The 9,958-nt window shown below is 35.4% G+C and overlaps 1 non-coding gene across 1 annotated transcript; it reads right to left on the reverse strand.

Moving 5' to 3' along the window:
* Positions 1–9,353: 9,353 nt before the first annotated feature.
* On the reverse strand, positions 9,354–9,456 carry LOC149455332 (U6 spliceosomal RNA). The gene has a single exon (XR_016314079.1). It is a non-coding gene; the product is annotated as a U6 spliceosomal RNA (small nuclear RNA).
* Positions 9,457–9,958: the final 502 nt, after the last annotated feature.

Consider the following 9,958-nt stretch of genomic DNA (forward strand, 5'->3'; position numbering starts at 1 on the left):
CAAGCTTTCAGGGGGTCCCAAATGGCCTAAAGGTTTGACATTATAATAATGAACATTTTACAAAGCTGCGCAGTGTTTTAATATCTACTGGGACCTCTTGACTGCATAGGATATTTTTTGGGAAAGGTGAACTTAGCCTTGAAGGCACAGTCATTATAAACCAGAAACACTACTAATCAGGTAGCTTAGGCTGCATATGTAATGAGAACAAAGAAACGCATTTCTGAAATTTTAAAACAAATGAATGTGATATAAATTCCATAAAGTGAAATGCAAAAAACTTTATCTACTTTAACCATGTGATCACCTTAAAATCATGAAATATGTGAATACACCAATCTACAATAAAATTTATCAAATAACATGTCCATTGCATATATATAGCATACCTCCCATGGGAATGAGGGACACCAATTTGCAAAAGTATGTAAGCACAGGGGACACACTTTGCCACTCCCCCCTTAAAAGAGAATTATACAAAATAATGATTAGTTAAACCCACCAGTGCTTTTTTTTACCACTACTATTCCTTTATATTAGCTTTAAATATTACAAATGCAGCAATTTAGAAATTGGATTGGAAAAGGTTTAGCACTGCAGAACACTTTTTGATAGATACATGGTTCATTTTATATACAACTATATAGATCAGACAAAAAAATGAGGGACAAATGAGGAAGAAGGAGGGACAGAAGGACTTTGTTCCAAATGAGCGACAGTCCCTCAAAATCAGGGACAGTTGGGAGCTATGTATATAGTCCTCCGCTTCCAAGGTGAATCATTTCTCTAACCGTGTCCATGTATTATCTTGCTCATTTTTACCACAGTGTACTGCCATCACCAGTCACACCAACCGCTTACCTATAGATATTGACCTATGATCTTAATAAGTCAACATGCACCTTGCACTTTAACCCGGGCTGTCTCTACTTTTATGTTACACCAGATGTATCAGCACCTCACCTTGTTCCACCTCCAACATCAGGATCTACATATAGGTGAATGCTCTCCAACAGCTTAACATATCTCGACCTGTATCCACACACTTCCTCTCTGGAGTTTGATTGGTCCCACAAAGCCACTCCTTTTCACAGGGCATGCGGTCTTGGCTCTCCAATGTCATCACTTATGAGTGGTCCTGATGTCGAGGATGGATGTCAAGAGCCTGTCTTCATTCAAGACGTGGAGGAGAGCACCAGCTTCCAAAGCCTTAGATGGAAGCATTAAGGCTTATGTCTACCATTTTATTATACCATATCTCACAGTGAGTCACCAGGATGGAGTAAAAGAAAAAATTACCACCTCAAATACTGATGTAGATTCACCGGCAAATCTTGAAACAATTTAGCTCTTTAAATATGGACTTTGTTTTGTTATTAAAGAACCAATTGTTATCTTCCATGACCCCATGTCTATATGTATCCCCAAATGACGTACCACTCATTATCTTCACAGGAGTAACAAGGCCATCTTGTGAGATGAACCGAACATGTTTCAGTACTATTACTACTGCTTTGAAGGGAAATAGATATCTGTCTTCACTGGGTTCCAATGATAATTAGGATACATTCCATGTATATATAATGCATGTTATTTAAGGACACAAATACTATTGCCAGGAATAAACCACTTCCCAAATTAGAATGACAGACTTTCAAGTATAAATCTGGAATGTGCCAAAAACTGAAACATTATGTATGCCATTGCAGCTATAGTCTGATTTTTACAAACAACCAACATGTCATCTCGGTTTTCAGATACAAGGCAATATCTCAATATAAATATGTAACTGGGGAAAAATGATCTCAGCCACTTTATACAGTCTTGATTTTAATCTGGACAAAGCTTACCTTGCAGGAAATCACAGGGTGGACAGAGTAGAAAGAGTAATCATTAGGGATCAAGTATTAAGCAACCGCATTATGTAAATGGTAATGTTGGTTGACTTCTAGAAGAGCTAAGCTTACAAAAATGAGGCAAGAGGAATTGGTGGCAGGAACAGATATGCTAACACAAAATAATTGTTTGATTTCCAGCACAGAAAAAAGGATATTAACTTGCACTGGATGTTAGTGGAATACCACTGCTTAAAACCCTGATTTATTTAAGTGATCATTTCTGACAAGTTAATTGATTGTTTATAAAAAACAAAATGGTATGTATTACACCAAAATCAAGGAAAATTGATGTTTTTCAATGCAGCAATTACTCACAAATGCGTAACTGAGCCCTCTCAAACACCAAACATCCCTCCAGTATTCCCTTTTTTTATCCAAAACCTGGGAATCTCACTTAGCCAATAAGCCAGTTCATCACTCACCAGTATAGATTAGTGAATTGATCAGAGCAAACCCAGATGCAACCTAGATTGCACAGATTTGCCTACTACAGTTATCTGCAAAGGATGTCCTTGAGATGTGTGCATGCATATAACAAAGGTTTGTGCATACCAACAAACATATATGCATGTGGGTCCATACAATTTAGGCATTAAGCTGCTTCATCTACCCTATTCAGGGACAGCTAAGCCTATTTGGGGCTGATGATTGATTGTCAGCTGCACTAAGGAAACTATACTTGCTATATAAAGAGTCAATTAGCAGTAATAAGTAAGAATCAAGGTAAAGACACAGTTGAGGGGAGAAAATGGAAGGTATGAGGGCAGAATCAGGGTTGTTTATTCTTGGCGTGATACAATAATCTTGTACTTTGAAATGCAAAGTTTTTTCTTTTTTTTTCAACTTTACCAACTTTTCTGCATTTACCTCATATTTTTCTTTAGTGTCTTAACTGTCAAATTCCAGTTCCAAACATGTTACACCAGTGTATATGGTCTGGTCAGTGTGTGCCTGTTTCAGTATTTAGGTTGTAGTAATAACATTAGGTTACAGTAATGAACAACGAGTAAATGTTACTATCTGAATGTAATTTTCTGTGCTTGTGGATAAAATGTACAAAATATACACTTTATTTACTGATGGTGTTGAATGACAAATTCAGTATCCAGTGTATATCTTTCACGCATACATATCTTTCATGTAGTAATATCTCTTTCTAGCACCATGCACTAACCAATAAAATATTGCAGAGCTTTACATGAAGTAAGCTTTAGTATTTAAGTGTTCTTGCATGGCAAGACCACTTACTGTTATCTCACATATATATTCTTATTATTATAGCCAAATTTACCACCCTAACTCCTCCCACAGTTTTTACACTACATAGACAGTAATATACCAAAACGTGCGGATTGTTCCCGATTGGTGTGCTATTACTTTGTGGAACGTTTCGCCGAATGGTTCACGAAATATCGTAGTTTTTGTGGTGAAATTGGTCCCTCAGGAATGAATGGCGGAATGTTCAAAACTAGAGTGGGAGCTGACAAAAGCTAGAGTGTGAGCTGAAAAATAAGGACATGATTTCTAAACTGCCATCACTCCCTCATTTTCAAGTCCACCTACACAAATCTTATATCAAAACGTTCAGTTATCCCTGCTGCCACTAAAAATGTCCACGGCTAAGCCATAGTCCTGATAGTTTTCACAATATGACCATTTGTTTGCAACTCATGCCGCCCATTGACATTCATTGAAACTCCACTCTAGCCGCCTCAAATTTGAAGGGCAATTTCTAAACTGCGACTGTGCCTTCATTTTTAATATTTCAGAGACATACTATTCATCAAAATGTAGGTCTGGGTCTTGTGATTCTCACAATATAAAGGTCTTCAGTGTAGGATTTATAATTTTTAAACTACAACTGTTTGAAGATGGCAACAGCCAGTGAAGTGAGCAAGTTGGAGCAGTTTGTTTTTAACCGCTCTTCTCTGCCCTTGCTGCAGAGTGAGTTGCCATAGGATCCCAGGTGTGTGAGCAGGCAGCAGAGTGACAAGCCACTCCACCCAGTTACTCCACCCACTCCAGTTGTAGACTACTGGTGGAGGCAAGAACACTTCACACAATTTCCCCAGAAATTTTCTAGTTATGAAATGCTACTGTAAATCTTTTAAATATTTGTCAGGATAAAATAAATGTTTTTTTCTTTACACCAATATTTGGTAAGTGGTCTATTCCATCCATATATACTGTGTATCATTAAACTTTCATTGTCTGAATAGGACAATTATTTTCCCAGTCTCCTGCAATCAGAATAATAATAATAATAATAATAATAATAATAATAATAAAAAAACTGTTTTACACCATTGTACTAGAACTAAGCAACACGTACTGTATATCTTTTATTTAATTCAGACACAAACAAGGCACAACATTTTACTTCAAAAATTAATGTCCAAAATATACAAAAAAGTGACTGTACAGTTTCAAGCAAAAACCTATGCACTTTCTTAAGCTGTGAGCAGCTTTCTCAAGCAACTTGAGAAAGAGCATAGGTTTTTGCTTGAAATAATACACTCACATTTTTTGTATATTTTGAACATGAATTTTTGAAGTAAAGTTTCGTATTGTTTAGATATATCCTTCCTACTACAGTACATATGTTTATCAGTGTCTGATAATTGAAGATTTGTAAAAGTAGAAGAGTGACTTACCTTTATGTATGTATGTATATATATATATATATATATATATATATATATATACACACTATATTGCCAAAAGTATTGGGACACCCCTCCAAATCGTTGGATTCAGGTGTTCCAATCACCTCCATGGCCACGGGTATATACAACCAAACACTTAGGCATGCAGACTGCTTCTACAAACACTTGTGAAAGAATGGGTTGCTCTCAGGAGCTCAGTGAATTCAAGCGTGGTATTGTGATAGGTTGCCACCTGTGCAATAAGTCCATCCGTGAAATTTCCTTGCTACTAAATATTCCACGGTCAACTGTTAGTGATATTATAACAAAGTGGAAGCAACTGGGAATAACAGCAACTCAGCTATGAAGTGGTAGGCCACGTCAAATGACAGAGCGGAGTCAGCGCATGCTGAAGCACACAGTGCGCAGAAGTCTCCAACTGTCTGCAGAGTCAATAGCTAACCTTCGTGTGGCCTTCAGATTAGCACAACAACAATGCATAGAGAGCTTCATGGAATGGGTTTCCATGGCCGAGCAGTTGCATCCAAGCCTTACATAACCAAGTGCAATGCAAAGTGTCAGATGCAGTGGTGTAAAGCACGCCGCCACTGGATACTAAAGCAGTGGAGACGTGTTCTCTGGAGTGATGAATCACACTTCTCTGTCTGGCAGTCTGAGCGATGTGTCTGGATTTGGCAGTTGCCAGAAGAATGGTAAATTCCTGACTGCATTGTGCCAAGTGTAAAATTTGGTGGAGGGGGTATTGTGGTGTGGGGTTGTTCTTCAGGGGTTGGGCTTGGCCCTTTAGTTCCAGTGAAGGAAACTCTTAAGGCGTCAGACATTTTGGACAATTTCATGCTCCTAACTTTGTGGGAACAGTTTGAGAATGGCCCCTTCCTGTTCCAACATGACTGCGTACCAGTACACAAAGCAAGGTCCGTAAAGACATGGATGAGCGGGTCTGGTGTGGAGGAACTTGACTGGCCTGCACAGTCCTGACCTCACCCCAATAGAATACCTTTGGGATGAATTAGAGTGAAGACTGCGAGCCAAGCCTTCTCGTCCAACATCAGTGCCTGACCTCACAAATGCCCTTCTAGAAGAATGGTCAAACATTCCCATAGACACACTCCTAAACCTTGTAGACATCCTTCCTAGAAGAGTTGAAGCTGTTATATCTGCAAAGGGTGGGCCAACTCAATATTGAACCCTACGGACTAAGACTGGAATGCCATTAAAGTTTAAGTATAAAGGCAGGTGTCCCGATACTTTTGGCAATATAGTGTGTGTGTATATATATATATATATATATATATATACACACACTACATTTATTATTTTTATTTATTTTTTACATGTTCTTATATAGCACCATCAATTTACGCAGCGCTTGTACATTCACATCAGTCCCTGTCCTCAAAGAGCAATCTAGGGTCCCTAACTCACATTCATACATACATATATTAGGGCCAATTAGCCTACCAACATTTTTTAGGAGTGTGGGAGGAAACCAACACAGGCACAGGGAGAACATGCAAACACCAGACAGGAAGTGTTGTGGCTGGGACTGACAACCCTAGTGTTATAGTGCATATGTATACAGTATATTGCCAAAAGTATTGGGGTGCCTGCCTTTACATGCACATGAACTTTAATGGTGAAATCCTGGAAGTTTATGACAGTAAAATGTAGACTCTTCTATGTGACTAGACACCATTCCATTGTCTATAGAGAAAAGGGATTGAGTATTCACTACCTGTGCATGATTCACACTATCAGACAAGTTGGCAAGAAGAACGCAGAGGGTCAAAGAGGGGATCCAACAATGCATTCAAAGATGGGAAGCTTTCTCATCGTCCATTGTTTGTACAGGGATATCTGCTAATTTCTGGTCAGTTTAAAAAAAAAAGCATGTTTGTTTCTTGTATCGATATTAATTAGTCCTATCTGTTTTATGTAAAAGCAAATCAAGAGCTGTGATCTTCCCTCAGTTTGCATCTTGTTTGAAAGAATCAATAAATAATGGAACTAAGAAAAGGTCAAAGTTAATATTAAGGTACTATTTCCAAATTCCACTGTGGTCATCATGACAAAACACACTTTTGAAACTTTATCTAGGATCTCCCTAATTTAAACCAATTTTCTGGATTTTAGTAGAAGTGCATGTGTTCACTAGGACTGGACTATAATTAGTTTCCTTGCAAAGCTACAATTGTTTTAAGGTCCCTGAACACATTACAAAAGTGCATGTTCCTTGTGTTTACTTCTGTAACAAAAATGTCATCAGTTGATGTAGATAATGAGATATAAACACTCATGTTGCATAATTATGCATTATGAATAAGTATGTATGTTTTTCCCAACACCTATGCATCATACATTTATTTGTAGTAGATACTGTATAATGCTTTAAATCAAAGGTAGATTTGTGATTGTGATTTTTTTAAAATGTAAATTTATTTTTGGGTATGACCATTGTCATGTTCTATATATCTTACTATTGCAGTGATCTAAAAAAACAATCTGTGTGTATATCACAGGACAGATATTAAGAGCTACATGTGTTTGATTGCATAAGCAATCAGTTAATACTGTTTGTTTTTTGGGGGTTTTTTCAATCCCTCTCTCCTGTGCTGTCTATAGGACCCCCTTAAGTTTCTCCACGCACTCTCATCCTACAAAATAATGTATCAGAAGACCTATTAGCAGGACCTGATTACTATGTAGGTAGAAGGGAATGCCTATTGATATGAAAATGACATCTTTCAGAAAATGCTACTTTGCATAGGCATTGTAATGATATATTACAGAACAACTGATACCATACCTGATGAACTACAGGACCACATTAGGCCTCACACTACAATTTAGGTCTTCAGTTTTATAAAGGTGCTGTATCACTACAGAAAAGCTACAGAGTAGAAAACCACAAAAAACCATTTACACTATTTTTTTTACATTTTACAGGCTCAACAGGTATCATTAGACATGTGCGGATCGTTTCGTTCCAAATAAAAATTCGGACCAATTTTTAATTACTTGGAAATTCGAATGTATCAGAATTTCCAAGTTACAATAGTAATGAATCCAAAACAATGAAAAAAAATTTCAGCTGAAATTCAAATTCAAATCAAAGTCGAAAACAAAATTGAATTTGAAAAAATATTTGAATTATAAACATATTGCTGAATGTTGCTGATTTTCTTCAAAGCCTGTGTTTATTAGTGTTAGAATTTAGCCGGCTTCCAAAATGTGAATTTCGAAAAGAATAGAATAGAATAAAACATAATAGAATATAAAAGGAAAAATAGAAAAAGAATAGAATAAAACAGAAAAAATAGAAAAGAAAAAAATAGAATAGAATAAAATAGAAAGAATATAGCCATCTCCCGAAATTCGAATTTTGAAAAGAATAGAATAGACTAAAATAACAGAATAGAATAGAGTAAAACTGAATAGAATAAAATAGATTAGAAAATAAAGGCTTAGAATATGAAAGAATAGACTAGAATAGAATAAAATAGAATAGACAATAAAGTAATAGAATAGAAAAGAAAAGAATACAATAGAAAAGAAAATAAGAGAATAGAATATAAAAGAATAAAGTAAAACATAACAGAATAGAATAGAAAATAATTGAGTAAAACAGAATAGAAAATAAAAGAATAGAATAAAATAGAATGTAAAATTTAAAAAAAAAATAGAAAATAATACAATAGAATTGAAAATAAAATAAAATATTAGCATACAAAATATTAGAGTAAAACAGAACAGAATAGAATAGAAAATAAAAAAATAGAACAGAATAGAATAGGAAATAGGGGAACAGACTAAAATAGAATAAAAAATAAACAAATAGAATATAAAAGTATAGAATAGTTTATAATAGAATAGAAAAGAATAGAATATAATAGAAAAGAATAGAATAGATTAGAATAGAAAAAACTTTAGAATAGAAAGAATATAACCGTCTTTCGAAATTCAAATATCTAATAGAATAAATTTGAATTTGAATGTCGATTTACTACTTTTTGATTTGGCTGCTTTTGAAAACAAATACATGAAGAGAAACTAAACATATTCGGAAAACAAATTAAATGAAGTGAACAAATTTAACTAAACTAAATTATTTATATAATGAATCAAAACAAAAGGAAACAAATGTTTTCATCCTGCACATGTCTAATTATCATACAGTCTCTTTTTGTGATGTGGAATACAATTCTAATTTTTATATAGGTGAAATTAGGAGTTTTTTTCCCTTTTTCCAGTTTATTTGCATTCAGAATCACAATAGGGGTTTGCAGAGTCAACTGCTTTGCAGTTGAATGTTTTATGTGTTTCTAAAGCTTGTTTACCAGTATGCATGTCCCTATTTACTGTGAAGTGCAGCTCCTTCTCAAGTTCTTCTTGGCTAACCTGAGCATCTTTAGTGATCCAGCGGTACCAGATTTCTATAAAGAGAAGCAGTTCTTGGGTTACAAGTGAAAACAAATGACACCAGCACACAACCTGATTTTTGGTGGTCAGGTGGAATGCTCACTGAATGGATTGGTTGGTTTGAGGTAGGGCCAATGTTGGACTAGTTTGAAAATTTTGGTCTGTATTAAATGGTTCCTTGGATAAATGGAGGTTTATGACTTCCTTTGGAAGTCTGGGCTACTACCTGAACTAGTCTGAAACTGATGTTGCTTCAGTAGAAGGGATATTTAAATAAGAAAAGAAGAATGCCTGATGTCTGGAGTGATGCCACACATGATGAAAAGATATCAGTCATTTTTTGAGAATCAAGAATAAACACATCAAGCCAAAAAATATGGAATGCTTCGGATAGTTGCTTTTCATCTTTGTTCAGAGGCCATGCTCATCTTCTCTGTATTGTTCTATTTTTTTTATAATTTTGTATTGCAAATGTTCTCCTTCTACAAAGACACATCACAAACAACAACAAAAAAAAGAAAAAATAACAAGTTTCAAAAACATCCAACTAATGTAATTATAACAAAAAAACAAATATAAAAACAAAAGGGCTGCAATGTGCAGTATTCAGAGAGAACAAAAAAAGAGAAAAACCACCAATCCAAACTTATTCTGGGAGTTATTCTTGAATACGGCAGTATGAGCCTTACATATAGGTTTGGCCATAATTATTCCTTACTCAAAAATAACATACGAAGTAGATATATGAATATATTACTATAATAATCTATCTCAGATCCCTGCCAGTAGGGTCACCTGAGGATCTTTTAACCAAGCAAACCATATTTTTTCAAATTTACTAGGGCATCCTCTTTTTTTGATATGCCAAATTTTTCCGCAAAGAGAAAGATATTAACCTCCTTAATACTATCATCTACTGTTGGAGGGGCAAGTGAGAGCCACTTCCTAGCCACTGACTTCCTTGTCAAAAACAGG

The sequence above is a fragment of the Staurois parvus genome, unplaced genomic scaffold (genome assembly GCF_062004578.1).
Source record: "Staurois parvus isolate SC_StPar_1 unplaced genomic scaffold, SC_StPar_1.0 ptg000397l, whole genome shotgun sequence".
Classification (NCBI taxonomy): domain Eukaryota; kingdom Metazoa; phylum Chordata; class Amphibia; order Anura; family Ranidae; genus Staurois; species Staurois parvus.